Source organism: Trachypithecus francoisi, unplaced genomic scaffold, assembly GCF_009764315.1.
Source record: "Trachypithecus francoisi isolate TF-2019V2 unplaced genomic scaffold, Tfra_2.0 Lachesis_group3, whole genome shotgun sequence".
NCBI lineage: Eukaryota > Metazoa > Chordata > Mammalia > Primates > Cercopithecidae > Trachypithecus > Trachypithecus francoisi.
The window spans coordinates 88,259,273-88,284,126 of NW_022681468.1; the positions used below are offsets into that span (position 1 = coordinate 88,259,273).

Sequence of the window (24,854 nt, forward strand, 5' to 3'; positions counted from 1 at the left end):
TTGCTATCTTGGTAGAGATTGAATTGAATGTGTAGATTGCTTTGAGCAGTCTGGTCATTTTAATATTAACTTTTCTAATCCATGAGCATGAGCTGTCTTTCCATTTGTTTGTGTCCTCTTCAATTTTTAAAAATCAATATTTTGTAGTTTTCCTTGTAGAGGTCTTTTACCTCCTTGGTTAAATTTATTCCTAGGTATTTTTGTTGTTATTGTAAATGAGATTGCCTTATTGAGTTCTTTTTCAGTTAGTGTGTTGTTCATATATAGACACACTATTTTTTTATGTTGAATTTGTATCCTGTCACTTTACTGAATTTATTTATCAGATCTAAGACTTTTTTGGTTCTTTAGGTTTTTCTGGATATAAGACCATGCCACCTGCAAAGAGGGACAATTTGACATCCTCTTTTCTAATTTGGATGCCTTTTATTTCTGTCTCTTGCCTGATTGCTCTGACTTTGATGTCCAGTACTACGTCGAATAGGAGTAGTAAAGTGAGCATCTTTGTCTTGTTCCAGTTTTTAAAGGAAAGGCCTTCAGCTTTTCACCATTTAGTATGATGTTAGCTATGAATTTGTCATATATGCCCTTCATTATGTTCAGGTACGTTCCCTCTATGACTAGTTTGTTGAGAGTTTTTATCATAAAAGGATGCTAAATTTTATCAAATGCTTTTTCTGTGTCTATTGAGATGATCATATAAATTGTATTATACATTCTGTCTATGTAATGTGTCACATTTATTGATTTGTTTATATTGAACCAACCTTGCATCCCTGGGATGAATCCCACTTGGTCATGATATGTTACCTTTTTGATGTACTGTTGGATTTGGCTTGCTAGAATTTTGTTGAGAATTTTTGTATCTATGTTAATCAGGGATATTGGCCTGTAGTATTTTTTGGTTGTTGGGTCCTTGTCTGGTTTTGATATCAAGGTAATGCTGGCCTTGTAGAATGAGTTAGGGAGAATTCCCTTCACTTCAGTTTTTTTTCTTTTTTTTTAGTAGTTTAAGGAGAATTGCTGTAAATTCTTCTCTGTAAGTTTGGTAGAATTTAGCAATAAAGCTATCTGGACCTGGACTTTTCTTTGTTGAAAGATTTTTGTTACTGATCCAATCTCTTTACTTTTTACTGGCCTATTCAGGTTTTCTGTTTCTTCCTCAATCAGTCTTGGGACGTTGTATATGTTTATGAATTTAACCATTTCCTCTAGGTTTTCCAGTTTGTTAGTGTACAGTTATTCACTATAGTTTCTGATAATCTTTTGTATTTCTGTGGTATCAATTGTAATGTGTCTTTTTTGTTTCTGATTTTCTTTATTTTGGTCTTTTCTCCTTTTTTCTTGGTCAGTCTAGCTAGCAATCTATTTTGTTTATCTTTTCAAAAAACCAACTTCTAATTTTGTTGATTCTTTGTAATTATTTTCAGTCTCTTTCATTTAGATTTACTCTGATCTTTATTATTTCTTTCCTTCTACTATTTTCCCATTTGGTTTGTTCTTGCTTTTCTAGTTCATTGAGGTTCATCACTAGATTTTTTATATGACATCTTTCTACTTTTTTGATGTAGAAGTTTATTGCTATAAACTTCCCTCTTAGCACTGCTTTTGTTTTATCTCATAGGTTTTGATATGTTGTGTTTTGATTTTCACTTGTTTCAAGAAATGTTTTGATTTCCCTCTTAATTTCTTTCTTGACCTAGTGGTCATTTGGGAGCATGTTGTTTAATTTCTATGTATTCATAGAATTTTCATAGTTTTCAAAGTTTCTCTTATTATTGATTTAATAAGTGGGTCATTTAATTATTGATTTAATAAGTGGGTCATTTTTAAATCCATTCAGCCAGTCTATATCTTTTAAGTGGAAAGTTTAATCTGTTTACATTCAAGGTTAGTATTAATATGTGAGGGGTTATTTCTGTCATTTTATTAATTAATTTCTAGTTGTTCTGTATATCCTTTGTTTCTTTCTTTATCTCTTATTGTTTATCATTGTGGTTTGGTGGTTTTCTGCAGTGGTAACATTTGAGTCCTTTCTCTTCTTTATCTAATCCATTGTGGTCTAAAAAGACACTACATGTAATTTCAGTTTTTAAAAATTTGTTGAGACATGTTTTGTGTCCTAACATATGGTCTATCCTGGAGAATGTCCCATGTGCTGATGAGAAGAATGTGTATTCTGTAGCCACTGGATGAAATGTTCTGTAACAGTCTGTTAGGTCCATTTTGCATAAAGTGCAGTTTAAATCCAATGTATCTTTGTAAATATTTTGTCTAGATGATCCGTCTAATGGTGATAGTAGGGTGTTGAAGTCTGCAACTATTATTGTATTGGGCCTCATCTCTCTCACTAGTAATATTTGATTTATATGTCTGAGTGCTCTATTGTTGGCTATATATATATTTAGAATTGTATTTCTTGCTGAGTTGATCTCTTTATCATTTTATAATTGACTTTTTTTGGTCTATTTTTACTGTTTTTTTGAATTAAAGTCTGTTTTGTCTGATATAAGTATAGGTGTTTCTGCTTGCTTTTGGTTTCCATTTGTAGGAGTAACTTTTTACATTCCTTTACTTTTAGTCTATATGTTTTGTTTTGTTTTGGTTTTCTGTTTGTTTTGTTTTTTGTTTTTTTGAGACAGAGTCTTGCTGTCACCCAGGCTAGAATGCAGTGGCACAATCTCGGCTCACTGCAAGTTCTGTCTCCCAGGTTCACACCTTTCTCCCATCTCAGCCTCCCTAGAGCTGGAACTACAGGTGCCCACCACCACACCTGGCTAATCTTGTTTTTGTATTTTTAGTAGAGACAGGGTTTCACCATGTTAGCCAGGATGGTCTTGATCTCCTGAACTTGTGATCTTCCCACTTTGGCCTCCCAAAGTGCTGGGATTACAGGCATGAGCCACCGTGCCTGGCCTAGTCTATATGTGTTTTTACAGGTGAAATGAGCTTCTTGTAGGCAGCATATAGTGGTTCATTTTTAAATCCATTCAGCCAGTTTCTATCTTTTAAGTGGAAAGTTTAATCTGCTTACATTCAACGTTAGTATTAATATGTGAGGGATTATGTCTGTCATTTTATTAATTAATTTCTAGTTGTTCTGTATGTCCTTTTTTCTTTCTTTCTCTCTTATTGTTTATCATTATGGTTTGGTGGTTTTCTGCAGTGGTAACATTTGAGTCCTTTCTCTTCTTTATTTATGTCTTTGTTCTACAAGTATGTTTTATACTTTTCTATGTTTTCATGCCGGTAGATATGATTCTTTCACTTCTGGATGTAGAATTGCCTGAAGCATTTCTTGTAGGGCCAGTGTAGTTGTGATGAATTCCCTTAGCTTTTGCTTATATGGAAGATACTTTATTTCTCCTACATTTATAAAAGATAATTTTTCTGGGTATAGAATTCTTGGCTGACAGGTTTTTTTCCCCCCTTTTTCAGGAATATGACCATATCATCCCATTTTCCCCTGGTCTGTAAGGTTTCTGTTGTTAGTCTGATGGTGGTTCCCTTACAGGTGACTAGTCACATTTCTGTTGCTGTTCTTAGAATACTGTCTTTGTCTTTGACTTCCAACAGTTTGACTATAATATGCAGTGAAGACCTTTTAGAATCATATCTATTTGTGAATCTATGAACTTCTTGTATCTGGATGTCTAAATCTCTTGCAAACTTGGGAACATTTCAGCTGTTATTTTATTAAACAGGTTTCTATTATTTTATTTTATTTTCACCTCTGGAACACCAAAAGTTCGATAAGTTGTTTCCCTTACAGTGTCCCATATGTCATGTAGGCTATGTTCATTCTTTCTCATTCTTTTTTTTCTTTATTTTTATCTAATGGAGTTATTTCAAAAGACTTGTCTTCAAGTTCTGAAATTCTTTCTTCTGCTTGATCTAGTCTATTATTATTATTATTATTTATTTATTTTTTTTTTTGAGATGGAGTCTCGCTGTGTCACCAGGCTGGAGTGCAGTGGCACAATCTTGGCTCACTGCAACTTCTGCCTGCCGAGTTCAAGAGATTCATTCCCCTGCCTCAACCTCCTGAGTAGCTGGGACTACAGGTGCATGCCACCATGCCCAGCTAATTTTTTGTATTTTAGTAAAGACAGGGTTTCACCATGTTAGCCAGAATGGTTTTAGTCTCCTGACCTTGTGATCTGCCGACCTCAGCCTCCCAAAGTGCTGGGATTATGGGTGTGAGCCACTGCACCTGGCCAATCTAGTCTATTTTTAAAGCATTTGAAAGTATTTTGTATTTCATTCAATGAATTCTTTACTTCCAGAATTTCTGTTTGGTTCTTTTTTTATGATATCTATCTCTTTGGTAAACTTCTCATTCATATTATGAATTGTTTTCTGATTTCCTTGTATTGTTTATCTGTGTTCTCTTATATCTCACTGAGGTTCTTTAATATAATTATATTGAGTTCTTTTTCTGAGACATCTTAAGTTTGTTTGTATTAGAATCTGTTGCTGGAGAATTATTGTGTTTTTTTGGAGGTATTATATTTCCTTGCTTTTTTATGTTTCTGTGTCCTTAAATTGATATCTACACATCTGATATAACAGTTGCTTCTTACATTTTTTTGAATTTGCTTTCATAGAGGAGGATATTTTCCTGAAGATGTACTTACAGTGGTTGTTGGTAGGGCACTTTGGTTCTGATTCTGGGTGCATGCAATAGTGTAGTCATTACATGATTTTTTTTGGCTATAAACAACCTCAGTGGTGTCTGTGAATTTTTCATTGGCTTAGGGTGCGGTTAGTGGAGACTTTGGTGAAGTTTTGCTGGGGATGGGAATGCCAAGTGGTCTAGTCCTTGGGCCCCAGTGGTGGCAGTAGTGGGCCAAATGGTCCTATCCTTGGGCAGTAGTATTAGCAGCTCCAGACAGGCTGATTCTTGGGTCTTCAGATAGCTTTCCCAGGTGCCAACAGTGGCAGTGACGGGGCAGGAGGTAGGTCAGTCTTTGGGCCCCTGGGCAGAAGCTGTGGCATGGGCAATGGCAGTAGCAGTCACTTAACAATCCTCTGGCTCCCAAGTGGTCTGCACTGGTGTTGGCAGTGGCTGCAATGGGCTAGGAAGGCCAGTCCCCAGGCCTGCAGGTGGCATGTGCAGGTGAGTACTAGCTGTGGTGATAGCAGCAGGTTAGGTGGGCACATCCTCAGGCCCCTGGGAGGAGTGCTCAGGTACCAATCATTGTAAACATAGCCAGTTGATTTCTAGGCCTTCCAATGGTATACTTGGGCGGTAGGTGGAGGGAGTGTGGAACCAAGCCAGGCAGACCTATCCTCAGGCCCCACTGTGGTGCACGCATGTGCTGGTTGTGGTAGGCAGGGGCAGGGTGCCCTGCTACTGGGAAGAGTGGGGTTGCTTTCAGTGGTAGCACCTGCAGGTAGTTGGCTAGGGAGCACATGCTTCATCCCCATGTAGCAGCTGTGGATAGGGTAACCTGTCCTCAGGACACTTGTAAATGCATGGCAACTCTACTACTAAGACAGTAGGGTCACTGCCAGTGGCTTGCACTTTTACCCTGGTAGTGGCATCCAGCAGTGGGACACATACAAATGTGTGATGGCACACTACTGGGAGTATCAGGGCCACTGTCAATGGTTACTGCTTCAGCCCTGGTAGCAACAGCCAACCACAGCAGTGCCCACACATGGGGGATGTCAGTGGGGTTCCAGGAATGTGTTGATGCAGGGACTGTTGTGCTTCAGCACAGGCTGCAGTTTGGCGGAGGCTAGGCTGTCAAAATGGCACTGTGCTGTAGCTGCTTAGGACTCAGGGGGTATGTGGGACCCAGTGTGAGCTCCTTCTATGGAGCGATGCTTTTGTGTCAACTCTAGGCAGCTCTCTATGTTAGTCTTATGGCCCATGAGCGTGGAGGGGCTCTCCTGTGGCTAGAATTGCAGGAGTCTATGATGGGAATGTGGACCACTGAGATTTTTTACTTACCCTTTTCCCACATTGGGGAGTGTCTCCAGGTTCTTAGCTGAGCAGACGGTCTTGGCTTCCCTTTGCTTTCTTGCCTTAAGTGTTTCCTGTCACTTCTCTGTTAAATTCCACTCTTCTTTAAGAGGATCTGTTCAAAGTGTGATTATCTACTTGCAATTTGCTTCCTCTGTGAGGAGGCATGTACCAGATGCCTCTAGTTGTTCCCGATTGCTGCTTTTCAAAGAATTCCATAATGAGTCAAAATTTGCTCTAGTTTTGGACAACCTTTGTGATGATAATTGAATAATACTTCAGAGCCTTATGTTTATTTTTACTGAATATCCAAATTGCACATAATGCTCTCCTCTGAGCTTGCTCCCCACTACTCTCTGAAATACTGTCCATCATTTTACTATACTTTGTTTCTGAAAACATCTTCTCTAAATAATAACAAATTAATTAGCCTATTGATTCGACCTTTTAGACTATTGAAGGTTTTTTGTTGTGTTGTTTTGAATTAGGTTCTCTGCTTTAATTCCAGAAAACAGTGAGGGAAAGGCAACAGAGATGAATAAGATAATCCCTGACTTTAGGGAAATAGCCCACCATCTAGTGGAGAATGTTCACCTACCGGCAACTAACTGTAGCATACAGAATGTCCTATGGTACATACAGGCTCCAGAAACTTGCTATGGAAGAAAAGATAAAAAGAGAAATTAACTCAAGGGACTAGGAAATGTTTCATTGAGTGATGGAGTTTGAGTTGAGCCTTTAAAGCAACTGAAAAAGATCGCATTTCTGCTTTGTCTTAAAATCATACTCTACTACTAAGCGTTGATGAAAAGAGTCAAACTCTGTAAAATATTTGAACAGATTTATCCTGAACCAAATATGAATGACCAGTGGCCCATGACATAGCCCCAGGAGATCCTGAGAACATGCCCAAGGTGGTCGGACTACAACTAGGTTTTAGACATTTTAGGGAGCTATAAGCCATCAATCAATGCATGTAAGATGTACATTGCTTTGGTCTGGAAAGGTAAGACAACTGGAAGTGGGGGGCTTCCAGGTCATAGGCAGATTCAAAGATTTTTCTGATTGGCAATTGGTTGAAAGAGTTATTAGATAACTCATTAGATAAGAGCTGAAATCAATAGAAAGGAATGTCTGTATTAAGATAAGGGGTTGTGGAGACCAAGGTTTTATCATGCAGATGAAGCCTCCAAGTAGCTGACTTCAGTGCTGTTATCAGACCTTAAAAGGTGCCAGACTGTTAATTCATTCTCTCCTGGATCAGAGGAAAGATCCAGAAAGGAAAGGCGATTCTCTGCAAAATGTAGGTTTGCTTCACAAGAGACAGTTTGGTAGGGCCATTTCAAAATATATCAAAGAAATATATTTTGGAGTAAAATACTTCAGTTTCCTTCAGGGGCTGCTGTCTATCATGTGATGCTATACTAGAGTCAGGCTGGAACTTGGTGTCTTATTGCTACAAAAGTCAGTCTTAAGATCTCTGTTTTAATGTTACTGATGGTCAACTGTGCCTGGATTCCAAAGGAAGGAGGGTATATAATGAGGTGTGTCTGATTCTCACTTCCCATCACGGCCTGAACTAGATTTTCAGGTTTACATTGAAATGTCCTTGGCTGAGAGGGGGTCCATCAGGCAGCTGGGGGGCTTAGAATTTTATTTTTGGTTTACATAAGGGAGTTTTAATTAAGGATCTGTCAGGTTGAAAGTTACAGCTGGCTCACATTTAGGTGTTCCTATCCGTGTATAATATATACAGCACTGTATTGTCAGATTGACTGACTTGTGTTTACCAAGGATGCTGGCAGTTAGTCTGATAAGCTTGGTTTTAATCAACTCTTTGATTAATTAGTTTCCAACTTTAGTAAATGTGTCTCAAAGATCATTGAAGAGTTGGCAAAGGAAATGGAAATTGCCATAATTGACCTCTGAGTTTTCTACCATCTCTTAGCTTCTAGATCTTGACAGAGGTATGGGAAATTAGGCCACATCTCGATTAATCGAAAAAAAAAAAAAATGAGAAGACAACTTTCCCCCTTAAAGTTGTGGTGCCAAGAAAAAAATCTTTCATTGAATGGTTCTAGTTTTTCTTTTTTTTTTTTTTTTTTTTTTTTTTTTTTTTTTTTTTTGAGACGGAGTCTCGCTCTGTCGCCTGGGCTGGAGTGCAGTGGCCGGATCTCAGCTCACTGCAAGCTCCGCCTCCCGGGTTTAGGCCATTCTCTCGCCTCAGCCTCCCGAGTAGCTGGGACTACAGGCGCCCGCCATCTCGCCCGGCTAATTTTTTGTATTTTTTTTTTAGTAGAGACGGGGTTTCACCGTGTTAGCCAGGATGGTCTCGATCTCCTGACCTCGTGATCCGCCCGTCTCGGCCTCCCAAAGTGCTGGGATTACAGGCTTGAGCCACCGCGCCCGGCCTGGTTCTAGTTTTTCATTGAATGGTTCTAGTTTATTAAAGTTCTAAATAGCTTTTCTATGATCTCTGAAAAAGTTGTCTTATTCTCTGAGTGATAAAGTTGAAGTAACTGAGATAAGTTAAATAAGAACTCAATCAGTTAGATAATTTGCACCTGCAGTAGTTGGTGTGACGGAAGGGCCCTGGACTGAGCCTGTAACGATTGGGTACAGCCTTCCAAAAGCTCCTGTCCCCATAGAGAAACGGTTCCCTTATTAACTGGTGAGAGACAATAATTACAGACTTGGAAAGGATCCAGGGGGAGTGAAACTTGGAAAACAGAAGATACCTTAGTTTCATTATGATTTTCCTATGTCTGATCTCTAATGGGTCATGCCAGGCCTGATTAGAAACCCAGCAGGTTGGGGAGCCATCGACAAGAATTTCTAATTTCTCATGTTGTCCTTTGGAGAAGCTGTTTCTAATTGCAGTTTGACAGGAGTTGTGGAGGCCCCCACAGCCGTAATCCTTGCAGTTTGTATGACTTCAGCTGGCTTGCATGTGTACTCTGTTTTCCATAGCAGTGGCAAAACTGGCTGTGAAATCAGCGTATTCCTCCAAAGCCATAAAGCCTCCTTTTAAAGAACACTATGTGAAGGCATAGTTGCATTGCAAAGGGGAGGAGAGGGCTATAGGCTGGAGTTAAAATCTTTAGAGGAACAACTAACAAATCCATTTTCAACTCTATTTAATAAGCATTTAGCATTTAATGCATTTAATTGTTACTAAGGTGACAAATTCTTGGATACTTTACAAATGAAATTGCAGACGTTCATAAGCCTCCAAAAATTCCTTTTAAGTCTTGTAACAGAGATTGTGAATTTGTCCCTTCAATTCCTTACACATGGAAAACTCTCAGTAAGTAACTTTAAATATGCAAAGGATACAAAATTTGGAAAACAAACCACCCTGTTTTGGGTAGCAGGTTACAAAATAATGTATTAATCATTTTTGGTCTCCATGAATTTTCATGGCAGACTGAAAAGAAGGTGATTATACTTCTAAAAATAGCATTTTTGGTAATAGTCACATCTTATTTTTCCTAAACAATAAGGTCATTGCATTTGATGAATGAGAATCTTCCACTATTTGCTTTTGCTCTTGAATGCCTTAAAAATAAAAATATCACTATAATTTCAAAACTCTAGCATATATGGGCCTGCTTAGCAGGCATCCCACTGCTTGAGAACAAGGGTTGGCACTGAAACTTATCTAGTTGCTATAAAATGGTTGATTTTGTGATGAGCTACTAGCCCATATATTACATCAGAAAATATGACAGGCTGACACCCATCTTGTCATTTTCTTTGCTAACATGAGAAGTGCCTTGAGAGGAAATTAGAAGGAAATAGTATGCTTTTGTTTAATATTACGTAAGAGAACTTGATCATCCTTAAGCTTTTATTCTCTTCTTTCTAAATATCATCCTGGATCCTGGCCAACTCAAGCATGTCTCTGTGACATCTTGTGCTGGTAAGTAGTCAAGACATGTTGGGGTAACTGTAGCATGCAGCCATGAAAGCCAGGATGGAGAAACTAGCCCCTTGGCAACCTGCCCAGCCATCTGCAACTCAACAGGCAGGATCTCTTCAGTTCATAGAATGATACTTTACATACACCGAACTGTTTTAGCTAAAGAAAGGAACACACTAATAAACATGAAGAAACCGAAGCCTAGACCAAATTCACACAGTAATTTCATGGCAAAGCCAAGACTAGAACTTGAGTCTCTCAACTTGTAACACTTCACCCTTTAAATTATTCTTTATTTGAATTAAGGTAAAAAAATAATAATAATAGCTAGAAAAACCAGAAAATTAATTTAAAATACTTGTATGGAGTTATAAAATAGTAAATATTCAAACATTTTCAAAAGTTAAAAAATATAAATGTATATATCTACTAGGTACCCACAAAACTTTCAAAAAATGAAAATAAATAGTGAATACAGGCCAGACACAGTGGCTTATGACTGTAATCCCAGCACTTTGGGAGGCTGAGGCAGGAGGATCACCTGAGGTCGGGAGTTCAAAACCAGCCTGACCAACATGGTGAAACCCTGTCTCTACTAAAAATACAAAAATTAGCTGGGCGTGGTGGTATGGGCCTGTAATCCCAGCCACTTGGGAGGCTGAGGTGGGAGAATTGCTTGAACCAGGGAGGTGGAGGTTGCAGTGAGTCGAGATCATGCCACTGTACTCCACTGCAGCCTAAGAGACAGAGTGAGACTCCATTTCAAAAAAAAAAAAAAAAGTGGGTACATAATCCAATTGATGAGTAATCAAGATCATAGATTAAAATGCAGCATAAATCTTTTAACTTACTTTTGAACTTTTTTAAAGCATAAGAAAATATTTTGTTTTTCTTCTTTTTTTTAATCTCACATCACTTCCAAGTAAAGCAGTTAGATAGCTAAGAGTACAGGTTCTGTGTAGATTCAAACCTCAGCTCTCCCATTCACTGGCAATGTGATCTTGGGTATATTACTTCATTAGTTGTCTCAGTTTCCTCACCTGTAAAATGGGGATGATGATATTAGTGCCTGCATTGAAGGATAAAGCCCTTAGAACAGTGGGTGGCACATAGTAAGCACATTGTAAATGTTAGCTGCCATTGTCATGATCAATATGATCAATATTACTACTTCAGCAGATTCTTTCTACCAAACTACAGAGAGCCTGTGAATGAGTCGTTGTCTGGCAGTTGGCTCTCAGCAAGCCTCTTCATTTTGCTCAGGCAGACAGTGCTGCTGCTGACCTTGTGAGTCCTTGACTTGCAACCAAAGGCTCCAGTGACAGTTTTCTAAGCTGTCTTCTGCCAGTTAACTTTCATGACTCACATTCCAGGTGGTCATTTTTGACACATTCTCACAGATGTCAACACGTTAGGGAAGAAACACAAAGTCTGTAACATCCAAGAAGCCTCTAAGTCTATTCTGCTCGTAGGTAAGAGGGAATGTAAAACTGCACTTTGCTGAACAATAATTTATAAAAATACCACAAAGACTGATTGTTGAAATAAAGTATGTTAGAAATGCTATCAACTTAGGCCGGACGTGGTGGCTCACGCCTGTAATCCCAGCACTTTGGGAGGCCGAGGCGGGCAGATCACGAGGTCAGGAGATCAAAACCATCCTGGCTAACACGGTGAAACCCCATCTCTACTAAAAATCTAAAAACATTAGCCGGGTGTGGTGGAGGGCTGAGGCAGGAGAATGGCATGAACCCGGGAGGCGGAGCTTGCAGTGAGCCGAGATTACACCACTGCACTCCAACCTGGGTGACAAAGTGAGACACCGTCTAGAAAAAAAAAAGAAATGCCATCAACTTATATTTTTATATTTCTGAATATTTGTACGGATTAACTAGCTTGGAAATTTATTCAAGGAACAGCATCATTTGTAAACTTGTAATGGTAAAAATAACTGTACTGAGTTGCTTAGCTTCAAGAACTTCAAATCTGAATGTTCTTCTACACTATATATTCAGCTCAACAACAAAATGGAATTCCTATAGAATTTTAGAACTGGAAGACATCAGTGGAAGAGACCACTGATGTCTACCAAGACACCATTAATGTCTACCAAGATACTGTGGCTCCTCTCTGCAAGGCCTTGCTATTGTATTGCAGTTTGCCATGCATGTCCATATATGTGAATTCCTACTGACCTTGAGTCTCCTGGTGACTCTGTGGAGCAGCTTCTGTCATCCCTCTTTTTTGAGGAAGAGAACGAGGGCGAATGAAGAAGTTACATGACTTGCCTAATGTCACACAGCAGCAAGATTCACCCCCATGAAGCCTGACGCTTCAGAGACCATGTTGCTAATATTGGGCTCTTCTACTACTTCCCTAGAGGTTTTTTTTTTTTTTTGAGACGGAGTCTAGTTCTGTCACCCAGGCTGGAGCACAGTGGCACGATCTCGGCTCACTGGAACCTCCGCCTCCTGGATTCAAACTATTTTCCTGCCTCAGCCTCCCAAGTAGCTGGGATCATACGTGCCCGCCACCACACCCAGCTAATTTTTGTATTTTTAGTAGAGACAGGGTTTCACTGTGTTGGACAGGCTGGTCTCGAATTCCTGACCTCGTGATCCCACCCACCTCGGCCTCCACAGAGGTTTTGTATTTGTGAACATACGTCCTCAAAACATAACTGATACGTATTAATATTTCCTGAGTGTGCATTTAGTGTGGCTTATGCTCAGCTTTCACGAATTTCTTTCTTTTTCTTTTTTTTTAACTTTTTGAGACAGAGTCTTGCTATGTCGCCCAGGCTGGAGTGCAGTGGTGCGATCTTGGCTCACTGTAACCTCTGCCTCAAGTGATTCTCCTGCCTTAGCCTCCCAAGTAGCTGGGATTATAGGCATGCACCACCATACCTGACCAATTTTTGTATTTTTAGCAGAGATGGGGTTTCACCATGTTGGCCAGGCTGGTCCCAAACTCCTGAGTTCAAGTGATCCGGCTACCTCAGCCTCCCAAGGTGCTAGGATTACAGGCTTGAATCACTGCACCTGGCCTCTCATGAATTTCATAATGGTATCTTCTACCTTGCTCAGTGTTTGTTATCATCACTTTACAAGTAATTGGATTAATTACTTTACAAGTAATTGATTAACAAGTAACCAATAAATTAATCAATGAATTAATTTCATAGAGGGTACTCTAGAAAAATCTCATTAATGGTATCCCCATTAGGGGATTTTTCTACCTTAAAACAATCATAAGCCTGAGTTTTTATAAAGGGTAGAGTTGTTTATAAGAAGTTGAAGTTGATGGCCGGGCGCGGTGGCTCAAGCCTGTAATCCCAGCACTTTGGGAGGCCGAGGCGGGCGGATCACAAGGTCAGGAGATCGAGACCATCCTGGCTAACACGGTGAAACCCCGTCTCTACTAAAAAATACAAAAAACTAGCCGGGCGAGGTGGCGGCGCCTGTAGTCCCAGCTACTCAGGAGGCTGAGGCAGGAGAATGGCGTGAACCCGGGAGGCGGAGCTTGCAGTGAGCTGAGATCTGGCCACTGCACTCCAGCCTGGGCTACAGAGCGAGACTCCGTCTCAAAAGAAAAAAAAAAAAAAAAAAAAAGTCAGGAAACAACAGATGCTGCTTCCTATAGGATCGTCATGATTACCACATTTAGATGTTGCAGTGTCTCTCTGTTGCTGATGACAACAGTGTGTCTTTTTAGCTCTTAATTTTAGGCAAACTGACCTCTGATGGAAAAGACTATACTAGGATGTTTAAATAAGCAAAACAATCTCTCTTTTTTGTACTTTTAGAATCCCCTATAGCTGGTGTCCTATCATTATGATTATGCAAAACTGGTCTGTTAGCATTATTAAAAACTTTTGTCTTGTTAGCATCTTATTTTATTTATTTATTTATTTTACTTTAAGCTCTGGGATACATGTGCAGGACATGTAGGTTGGTTACATATGTATACATGTGCTATGGTGGTTTGCTGCACCTATCAACCCGTCATCTAGTTTTTAAGCCTTGCTTGCATTGGGTATTTGTCCTAATGCTCTTCCTCTCGTTTCCCCGCAGCCCCTGATAGGCCTCGGTGTGTGATGTTCCCCTCCCTGTGTCCATGTGTTCTTGTTGTTCAACTTCCACTTATGAGTGGGAATATGCAATGTTTGATTTTCTGTTCTTGTGTTAGTTTGCTATGAATGATGGTTTCCAGCTTCATCCATGTCCCTGCAAAGGACATGAACTCATTCTTTTTATGGCTGCATAGTATTCCATGGTGTATACGTACCACATTTTCTTTATCTAGTCTATCATTGATGGACATTTGGGTTGGTTCCAAGTCTTTGCTATTGTGAATAGTGCTATAATAAACATATGTGTGCATGTGTCTTTATAGTAGAATTATTTATAATCCTTTGGGTATATACCCAGTAATGGGATTGCTGGGTCAAATGGTATTTCTGGTTCTAGATCCTTGAGAAATTTGCCACACTGTCTTCCACAATGGTTGAACTAATTTACACTCCCACCAGCAGTGTAAAAGCGTTATTTCTCTATAGCCTCGCCAGCATCTGTTGTTTCCTGACTTTTTAATGATCACCATTCTAACTGGCGTGAGATACTAGCTCACTGTGGTTTTGATTGCATTTCTCTCATAACCAGTGATGATGAGCTCTTTTTCATGTTTGCTGGCCACACAAATGTCTTCTTTTGAGAAGTGTCTGTTCATATCCTTGACCTACTTTTTGATGGGGTTGTTTGTTTCTTTCTTGTAAATTTGTTTGAGTTCATTGTAGATTCTGGATATTAGACCTTTGTCAGATGGATAGATTGCAAAAATTTTCTCCCATTGTATAGGTTGCCTGTTCACTCTGATGCTAGTTTCCTTTGCTGTGCAGAAGCTCTTTAGCTTAATTAGATCCCATTTGTCAATTTTGGCTTCTGTTGCCATTCCTTTTGGTGTTTTAGTCATAAAGTCTTTGCCCATGCCTATGTCCTGAATGGTCATATTGTCCTGAATGGTCAAACCTTGCCCAGGTTTTCTTCTAGGGCTTTTATGGTTTTAGGTTTTGTATGTAAATCTTCAACCCATCTTGAGATAATTTTTGTATAAGGTGTAAGGAAGGGGTCCAGTTTCTGTTTTCTGCATATGGCTAGCCAGTGTAAAACAAGCTTTTATTCCAGTTTTCTTCGGTACTCCCTGTTTACTCAAAGAGGTTCTGGCTGCTGGCATCTGTTTCCAACAGCAGACGTCTCTTCCCTGTAATCACTCAGGACTGGCTGAGTTATACGAGGGTTCTTCCATACTCTAGTTTATCACATATTAGCTCCAGTGTGCTAAATTTCTTGCTTTATATGTTTTCTGGCAATGGTTTTCAAAATACTAGTTCTTTCAAGGTGCTAGGCTCCCAAGTCATTTGGCCAACAGGAAGTCAAAGGAGGCAGTTGCAAATGAAAGGGCTTGTTAAGATGAGACCTGCTTCCTGAGAGCACGGAATTGATATCTGTGGGATTCCAATCCTGCCTCTCTTTCCTCTGTCCCAAATATGGACTGTGATCTACCCAGAACCACAGACCATGTCTTGCTGATGTTGGAAAGGAGGGTGAGGGAGGGGGAAGAACCCAGTACAAGAAGCTCTGACATCCCTTGTTCCCATTATTTTTAACATCATTTCCCAAAACGAAATGAATTTTTATATAATCCTGAAAGGAACAGATAGTCTCCTTTTTATTAGTAGAGAAACAGACGCATACACACAGATGTCTTATATGGAATCTGAACTTTAGACCGGGGGCACAGGCACAGCTCGTGGCCTGTTAATAAATCTGCACATTCACAGCAGGATATGAGAGTTTTATTAATGGGTTATTGGGCCAGAGAGCTTGGTAAAAACAGGTGTAGGGAGGCCCCATGCTGGCCAGCACTATCCCTGCTAATCTCCCACTGTTTCCTGTGGCCGCACCCTCCCTGTGGCTATCTCCCCACCCCTACTACCTAAGTCTCAGAAGAGAGCTTTGTGTGACACAAAAGAAACCTTATTCCTGAACACTCATTCAGTGTGTAGATGTGGGTAAAAGAAATTAGTTTTTCAAACATTCTCACTTTGATTTATCATGTGGGCTTTAGCACCTGAGTGATTTATGATGCAGATGGCTTGATCTGTGCTCTGATTTGGGAACAGCACGCATGCCGTCTTTGGAACTCTGGACGCTCAAAGGGGCTGTGTTCTTCAAACGGTGTCTACTTGCCACATGTGACAGGCACGGGAAGTCCGGAGCAGTGCAGTCCTGGGTACGCACTCTTCGCATGGATCCATGGCCACTGCCCTGGATGCCTGAGCTAAGACATCATGGAATGCCTGTCCTTTCCAGCGGGCCTCAGTCTCACGATTCCTCCAAGCAACTGGCATACTTCTGGGACGTCTTCAGTCTGAGCCTGGAAACATGGTCTTGTCTTTCAAAGGAATGGAACTGGCTCTGCCGAATCATCTAGCTAGGTTGGAATCCCAGATCTACTCCTCAAAGCTCTCCGTGGAGGCCTAACTGCAGGGGCTAAGGCCAGAACAGGCCCTATGTGGGCAGCTACCTGTTCAATGTTTGGATGGTAGCCCCTAAATCTACCTGCATACAAGACAGTATGAAGAATGTGGAGAAAGCCCAGGCCTCAAGAGGGTCCCAGGATCATGGCTGTCCAGAGAAAGAGAGTAATGAGGGAAGATACAAGTCAGCAAGGCTGTGGCAAAAGCCTGAGGCAAGCTTTGCCCACTTTGAAGCTTTCTATTGCTGTTTCTATTGCCATGTCAGTTGAGAGTGTTTGTGTGTGCGTGTACATGTGGATCCGCATGTGTGCGTGGGCATGCACACACAGGAGGATCTGGGGATACCCTGGGCTTCCACACCTGTGGGGGAGTGAGGGGAGCTGGGCTGAGCAAAGGGAGAAGTTGAACTCTGATGTGGGTGCAACCAAGGCCTCCACCAACCCTACAGAGAGCTCTAGAGCTGGGTGGCCCTTCAGAGATGACCCAGTTGAGCCAAAGAGGCTGGGCCTCTGTATTTGGACATAATCCTTTTACTGGATATGGGCTGCCATCTAGAGAGGGGAATTTGTATATATTTTTTTCTTCTCATTATAGATAATCTGAACAGTGTTCTGTTTCCTAGGAAACCTGAAGCTATATGTTCATGTTGATTCTATAGCTTTGGGGAGAATGGCGGGGTGGCGGGGGGGATTTGTAATCAGGCTACCACCATTGTTCTTCAGCCCCAGAAGTCCTCAAGTCATTGCAAACTTAGGTACTTGCATTTTTTTTTTTTTTTTTGAGACAGAGTCTCGCTCTATTGCCCAGGCCAGAGTGCAGTGGTATGATCTCAGCTCACTGCAACCTCAGCCTCCTGGGTTCAAATAATTCTCCTGCCTCAGCCTCCTGAACAGCTGGGACTAGAGGCGCCCACCACCAAGCCTGGCAGATTCTTTGTATTTTTAGTAGAGATGGGGTTTCACTGTGTTAGCCAGGATGGTTTTGATCTCCTGACCTTGTGATCTGCACACCTCAGTCTCCCAAAGTGCTGGGATTACAGGCATGAGCCCCCGTGCACAGACTTAACTATTTTTAATAACAAATTTCATACCACATACCTTGCAAGTGACCTTGACAATATCTCAGTTATGGAGAGCTCTGCAGAGCAGCACAGAACCAGATGGTAGCCCCTCAGATACCAATCATCGCGCCCTACCACCTCTTCCATGACTCTGTTTCTGCAGGCTAAATACATACAATTCTTTTGAACATACGCCTAAAATATGCTATGGAGTCTTTTCACCTACCTGATCACTCTCTTGTTCTATTTTATCCAGATTATTTAAATGTTATACCTAGAAGTCAGCACAGTTTTCTAGATATGGTCTGACTCAGACAAAATCAAGCAGGTTTGTTTTCTCTGTTTTTCTGAAAATTCTATTTCTATTGATGTAGCTTAGTTTTGTATTCCATTGCTGTTAGTCACATTATGCTATTAATTCATACTGAGCTTGAAATTGATTAAGCCTCCATGTCTTTTTCACATGAGCTATTGTTAATTAAGCAACATTTCCTCCACTAGGGAATTGCCTGGTGCTGAGAGTGATTTTTTGTTTTTGTTGGAAGTTACATTCCTTTTTGTTAAACTTCATTTTGCTTCATCAGGTTATCATTCCAGCCTTTTGTTTAAGAATGGGAAAGCCTGACATTTGGTGACAGGTACTTAAATGCTTCTGATGACCTGTTGTTTAAAAGTCCTATTAAAGCCGGTAGTGGTGGTACATATTTGTAGTCCTAGCTATTTGGGAGGCTGAGGCAGGAGGTTTGCTTGAGCTCAGGAAGTCGACTCTTCAGTGAACTATGATTGTGCCACTGCACAATCTAGCCTGGAAACGGAACAAGACCCTGTCTCTAAAAAAACACAAAAGAGGACCTATTAAAGGAATTCAGGAGTATGTTATACAAGCCAGCTCATGAAAAAGTCCTAATCATTTTTTTTGAATCAGAGGAGGATTGTAATTATACTTAAGACTAATACACAAGAAGATATACTACTCACACCTTAAAGAAGGTCTCCCAGGATTCCAGATTTTTTGCTTCAGATCAACTTGTTACTGCTATATTGCTAACTTGTTACATGCTAGCTATATTGACTACAGCTAACTAGAGTGGCTTGGGCATTAACAGAAAAATACAGCCAGGCCCCAATACAGACCAGTTAAATCTGTGGAGGTGAGATCCAGACACTGGAATTTCTGACAGTCCTCTTCTTCCCCTAAATGATTCTAATTTGCATCCTAGGCTGAGATCTACCAGATTAAGCAGAGAAAACCAGCTGCACGTGTCTTCTCCACCACTGGAAAAATGTCCATGGTGCCGCTCCATTTACTGGGTCTATTTTTTAAAAAGCAGGGATCACTATACTCTTCCCTACATTTGTAAAGTCAATTGGCAGGACCTCAACAAACATTCCCATCTTGAAATTATTACCAAATTAGTGGACTTTTGTGTTACACTGATGTTCTGCGCTAAAAGAAAAAAAAAACCTGATAAAAATTCAGACTTGAAAATAAGCACATTGGGATTCTTTCTTTTGCAGAAAAACGGAATTCTTTAAATAGCACATTTTTTTCTGTAGAATTTAAAAACAGGATTTATTTTATAAAATGATTGGCAAATTATTTTTAAAGAGCCATTTATTATGTAAATTGAGACATACTTGTAATTTTATGTTGCCTTTCTGGACTGAAAAGTTACTTGTGAAATATAGAGACTAAGGAAGTCAAAGTTATTTTAAAGCATGGAATTTTAGAAGTTGAAAGACCCTTAGGCAACCCTCTGCTGCAACTTTTTCTTTTCACAGAGAGTAGCAATCCAGAGAGGGCTTGTGGTCTAACAACCATGCTCTCCGAAGTGTGGTCTGACCATCAGCCCAGGTACAGTCCAGGGACTGCTAGAAATACAATAGCTCAGGCTCCACCAGTGACCTCTAGCATGAGGATCTGTAGTTTACCAAGAACCCTAGGTGATTTGCATGCACGTTACAGTTTGGGAAGCATTGGTCTAAAAAATTCATATTCCGGACAACTGAAAGGGAAATGGCCATGTGTAGCCAGAGTTCACAGAACTCAATTTAAATTTAATGCAACTGCCTTGAGGCGGGAAAAAAGGGGAAAAAACTCAATTGTTTTTTCTGTGACCTTGTCAACTTGGATAATTAGAACCAATATAACAAAAGGAATGTACTTTGCTAGTACTTCAGAAAATTGAACTCTGACTGAATGTATTTTTTTCATACAGTGAAAGCTAAAAATTTGCTTTCAAAACAGCATAAAATGCTTATTATATAGTTCTTTGTTTCTTTGCCAACTGCAGATTTAGACATGGAGTCATTCAAAAAGCAGTGGGACATTATGAGTAATTCACAATCTTCTGGGCTTTTGACATTTCTGCAAAGCCACAGATTCCCAAGCACAGCATTTAGTTACAGCACTTCAAAAACACAGCACTATGATTTTTATGGAAGCTGTAGTACAGATGTCATTCCCAGAGGTGTATGGAAATACTGTGGACAAAGATTATTCATTTAGTTCAAATGAGCATTTTATCCTATTAGCATTAGAATGTATTTTTTTTCTCACTGTCAAGTTTTTTGTTTTTGTTTTTGTTTGGTCATTCTTTTATTTTATTTTATTTTATTTTTTGAGACAGAGTCTCGCTCTGTCACCCAGGCTGGAGTGCAGTGGCACAATCTTGGCTCACTGCAAGTTCCGCCTCCTGAGTTCACACCATTCTCCTGCCTCAGCCTCCCAAGTAGGTGGGACTACAGGTGCCCACCACCATGCCCAGCTAATTTTTTTGTATTTTTAGTAGAGACGGGATTTCACCGTGTTAGCCAAGATGGTCTCGATCTCCTGACCTCGTGATCTGCCTGCCTCAGCATCCCAAAGGGCTGGGATTACAGGCATGAGCCACTGCGCCTGGCCTTTTTTTGGTCATTCTTGCAATCATTTTGGAGGAATACAGATGAAGGCCAGGTTAATTATGTATAAGCATATATATATCTCTCTCTCAAAAAAAATTACACCAAAAATAAAGCCAAAAGTGTAGACATCCAGATTTAACTTTAAATGTATTGTGCTCACCTTTTTTGGGGGTGGAGATGAAAGTGGTGGGAAGTTGTGTATTAATTGAGTGATGCTGGTTGTGTTACACATATTGTACAATACGGGGTGATGGCTGTGGATAGGAATATGTTTATTTAAGAAACACAGGATGGCGAAGCTTTTCCATGCCGTGTCATATGAGGATCAACTGAAGGATGGCAGAATATTAGCTGTTAGAGGAGTTCATTATCTTTAAATGTTTGGAAAAGTAACCAATGTTTAAAGGGAGGACATAGACTTCTTTTGCCTAGTACAAAGGGGTAGAACTTGGAGGAATGCATGGGAGCTCCAAAGAGGCAGAGATCAGCCCCAAATATGAAAGGAAGCAGGTAGTGAATTACTGCAGAGGCAGAGGCAGGAGTGTGCATCTCCTGCTACAGTTATTGTGAAGAGCCTATCAGCATCAAATAGAAACTGGATTAGAAGATGCTTAAAGGCACCTTTCAAACCTGTGGGTCTACAGATACTGTTCTTTCTTATGTAATACCCCTTCCACATCTCAGAGCTACTCCAATGACCCAAGCCTCCAGAATTTCCCTCCTGGACTGTGACCTCGGCCTCCCAAGTATGCCAGCTGGGCTCCTTCGAGTCATTTCCACACAGTGGCAGAGAGCACTGCTATAGCAACCAGCTCCCCCAGAGCAGAAGTTCACTGAGGACAAACACCTTGACTGTTTGCTCACTGATATACTCCGAACACCCAAAACAATGCTACAAAGTGGCTTCTAGTTGGGTTTAGAAATGAATTTGAATTTCTGACTATGACCTGTGAAATTCATTATCTGATCTGTGCTTACTCCAGGCCTCACCTGGGGTCAGGCCCTGCCTTTCTCAGCATTCATTAGCTGTGCTGTCCTTGCTAATCCCCGAGCATGCAAGGTTCTCGTATCGCAGGGCCTCTGCACACGTTGTTTCTTCTTGAAATGTTTATTCCACTCTTCTCAGGCTACTCCTGTTAAACTACAGGTTACAACTTGAGTTCATTTCCTTAAGGTCTCCCTGGTATCAGCCTCATCTAAGTGAAATTCCCCTATTTAAATATCATAGTATTCTCTACTTCCTAACACTCATTAAATCTGTAACGATGTATTTTTTATTGTGTGTTTGATTCTGTAGCATTCAGTTCTTTCAATAGATTGTAAGTTATTTGAGAACAGACCATTATATCTCCAATGTCTTGCACAGGGCACAGGATATCAAGAAGAATTTTTTGAACCAGTGGTTCTCAACTGGAGCAGTTTTGGCCTTCAAGGATATTTGACAATCTGTGGAGACATTTTTGTTTGTCACAAGTGGGAGGTGCCACTAGTATGATACGGATAACTGGAGGTGCTTACTGCTAGATGTCCCACAATGGGAAGTAAGGTCCCTGAATCACCTGGCCCAAAATATCCACAGTGCCAAGGTTGTGAACCTCGGGGTGAATGAATGAACTGTCTGTCTTTTGGGTGATTGCCCTTTGTGGCAAGATGTTTTTCCCAAAATTATTCATTGCTTTCCCACTGCCAGTGTCTTCTCATCCAGAGGAAAGTTTGATTTATGCAGGAACAGCCAAACACATGATTCCTTGAGAAACCAAGCTCTCCAAAATTAGCTGGTTAGTATTTCTTTACATGGCAATATTGGCATTTATAATTATTCAAATGACAATGGTTTTGAAAGAAAACAGTTGCCAGCCATTTCCTTTTGAGATAAGGCAACTGCATTGGAAAGTTTTGATGGATGGAGAGAATGAGATTGTAGCTAATGTGTCAGTTGTAATCCCAGTTTGAGAAAACATTTACTTTGATAGCACTGTCTGCACTATAACCTTCAGTTCCTTCACTGTTATGTACCATGTAGGCTGGGAAGGACACACCAGGGGAGGCTGTCTTGACTATGCCAAACAGTGGTTCTTCATTTATTCTAATTCACTTAGTGACATGGCTCTCTCATTGCTTCTTTTTCTCACCACATGATCTCTTCACTTGCTGAGTATAACTCAGTAAAACTGTTCCCATCCTGGGGGTGGCCACCTTCACCTGTCTCTTGGCAGAAAGCACAGAATCTGAGTTTGAGCTACACAACTTTTTGTCTCTAGCTCAAGCAATCATATTTATGAGGAAGACTTGTTAGAAGAAAATGAATCACAGTTTCTACCTATTGAAAAATTTCATTTGGTTTCATAGTCAGAGTCTGGGGCAGTACTTCCCATTCTTCATCACTTCTTGGCATTCGAGAGATTGATGTTTGTGCAGCATGCAAGGGTAAACTGAGGTGGACCTCAAAGCAGGAGAAGACAGTACGAGGAATCCAGGCACCTGGAGTTCTGGTAGCTTCAGGCTCTGCCTTGCTACCCCCAAGGCCTGAGAGGATTAATGTCTCAGCATAACTTTTAACGCTTTCCTGTCACATCTGTTGGGAATTTCTGGTATAGAATAGCCTCACATAATGGCCACTCATCTATGGGCCAATAGATGATAATGTTATTCACTTGAAAATAGACTGATAGATGGGCATTGCCTAAGAACAAGTCATATTTTGTGTATCCATAGAGAAGCACAGATGAGATACTTTTAAAATTATCCTTATTCAGAATTCTTGCCAACTATAGCAGTTTTGCTCCTCTGAGAGATGCAACGCTGTCCAGCAGGAACTATCTGAAGTGGTCGTCACAAGGCCTGCTGCAGAGGACTGTATGTCAGGAGAGGTCTCTCAGGACCAAAACATATGCAGCTGTGTCACAGAGGGCCAGCCGATGTGTCACACACCCCTCTGCTGACTACTGTGCTCCCTTATCCTGAGGTCACAGGTGTGAGCTCTGCCAGGCTCCAGATTCTTGTCAGCTCAGAATCTGGAATCTGGAGCCTGGCCACAGAGATCTGATACAGCTTGGACATTGCTGAAGACAGCATTTGGAGAGCTGAAGAGTACAGGGACCCATATCAAAGGACCCCATTGAGTGTAACAGGCTGGAAATGAAGTACCTCATAAAAGGCAGGGATTGGGGATAATGTTTAGGATTTTGTTTTCAGCAACTGAGTGGGTGGTAGTACCATTTGCTTAACTATGGAAAGTTTATGCCAGAGAAAAAGGTGGTGTAAGAGGAGGAGACTAGAGTTTAAAGACTGTTAGACAGCTGAGGGATTTTCTAGCTATTGAGTATTTGAATTTGAAGCCTGAAAGAGGCCCATACTGGGGATATAAACTTGGAAGTCATCTACAGTTAGACAGTATTAAATTAATGCTATGGTATTAGATTAACTCATTCACTCTCTCAACAAATATATGCAGAGTGCCTACTATGTACTAAATGAAATCACCTATGAGAACCCAGAAAAGACAGATGGTATATTCCAGTACATTGCTACTCATTTTATTCTCTCTCCCTCTCTTTCCCTGCAGAGATGGCCACTGTCTTGAAGCTGGTATCCTTCCTCTCATTCCTCTGTATTTTTATTATGTCTGGATATAGTCACAGGCATTAGAGTATTATTTTCTGTATTTTTAAACTTTATGTAAGTGATATGAGTTTATATATATATATGTGCAGCTTTTTTCACTCATTATAAGACTATTCATATTGATATATGTCTCCTTGTGAACATGTGTGTGAATTTCTCCATACATGGAATTATGAGGTCAAATTTATTTTATTTTTTATTTTTTGCTATCACAAAGGAACTCACTTTAATTGTTTTTGTTGTGCAACATTTAGTTTATTAACTGAATATGAAATTTTTGGTGTGTGTATAGCCAATGAGTTTTTTTTCTTTTTCAACTTTTTTTTTTAAATAAAGAAAATAGATTTAATTGACTCACAGTTCTGCAGGCTCTATAGGTAACATGGCTAGGCAGGCCTCAGGAAACTCTCAATCATGGCAGAAGGCAAAGGGAAAGCAGGCACTTCTTACGTGGCTGGAGTAGAAGGAAGAGAGAGAGAGAAGCGGGAGGTGCTACACACTTTTTTTTTTTTTTTTTTGAGGCGGAGTCTCGCTCTGTCGCCCGGACTGGAGTGCAGTGGCCGGATCTCAGCTCACTGCAAGCTCCGCCTCCTGGGTTTGCGCCATTCTCCCGCCTCAGCCTCCCAAGTAGCTGGGACTACAGGCGCCCGCCACCTCGCCCGGCTAGTTTTTGTATTTTCAGTAGAGACGGGGTTTCACCGTGTTAGCCAGGATGGTCTCGATCTCCTGACCTCGTGATCCGCCCGTCTCGGCCTCCCAAAGTGCTAGGATTACAGGCGTGAGCCACCGCGCCCGGCCGGTGCTACACACTTTTAAACAACCAGATCTCATGAGA

At 40.6% G+C, this 24,854-nt stretch overlaps 1 protein-coding gene and 1 long non-coding RNA gene across 2 annotated transcripts in view; one reads left to right on the plus strand and one right to left on the minus strand.

The window, feature by feature from the left end:
• The window catches only part of CERS3 (ceramide synthase 3), a 121,865-nt gene that overhangs the window by 76,673 nt on the left and 20,338 nt on the right, over positions 1-24,854 (plus strand). The gene's annotated exons all lie outside the window — the stretch shown is intronic.
• The window catches only part of LOC117070129, a 35,072-nt gene continuing 20,957 nt past the window's right edge, over positions 10,740-24,854 (minus strand). The window contains exons 3-4 of the long non-coding RNA XR_004431776.1: positions 24,378-24,473; positions 10,740-10,933 (exon numbers count right to left, since the gene is read on the minus strand). This is a non-coding gene — a long non-coding RNA (uncharacterized LOC117070129). The remainder of the gene's footprint in view (positions 10,934-24,377; positions 24,474-24,854) is intronic.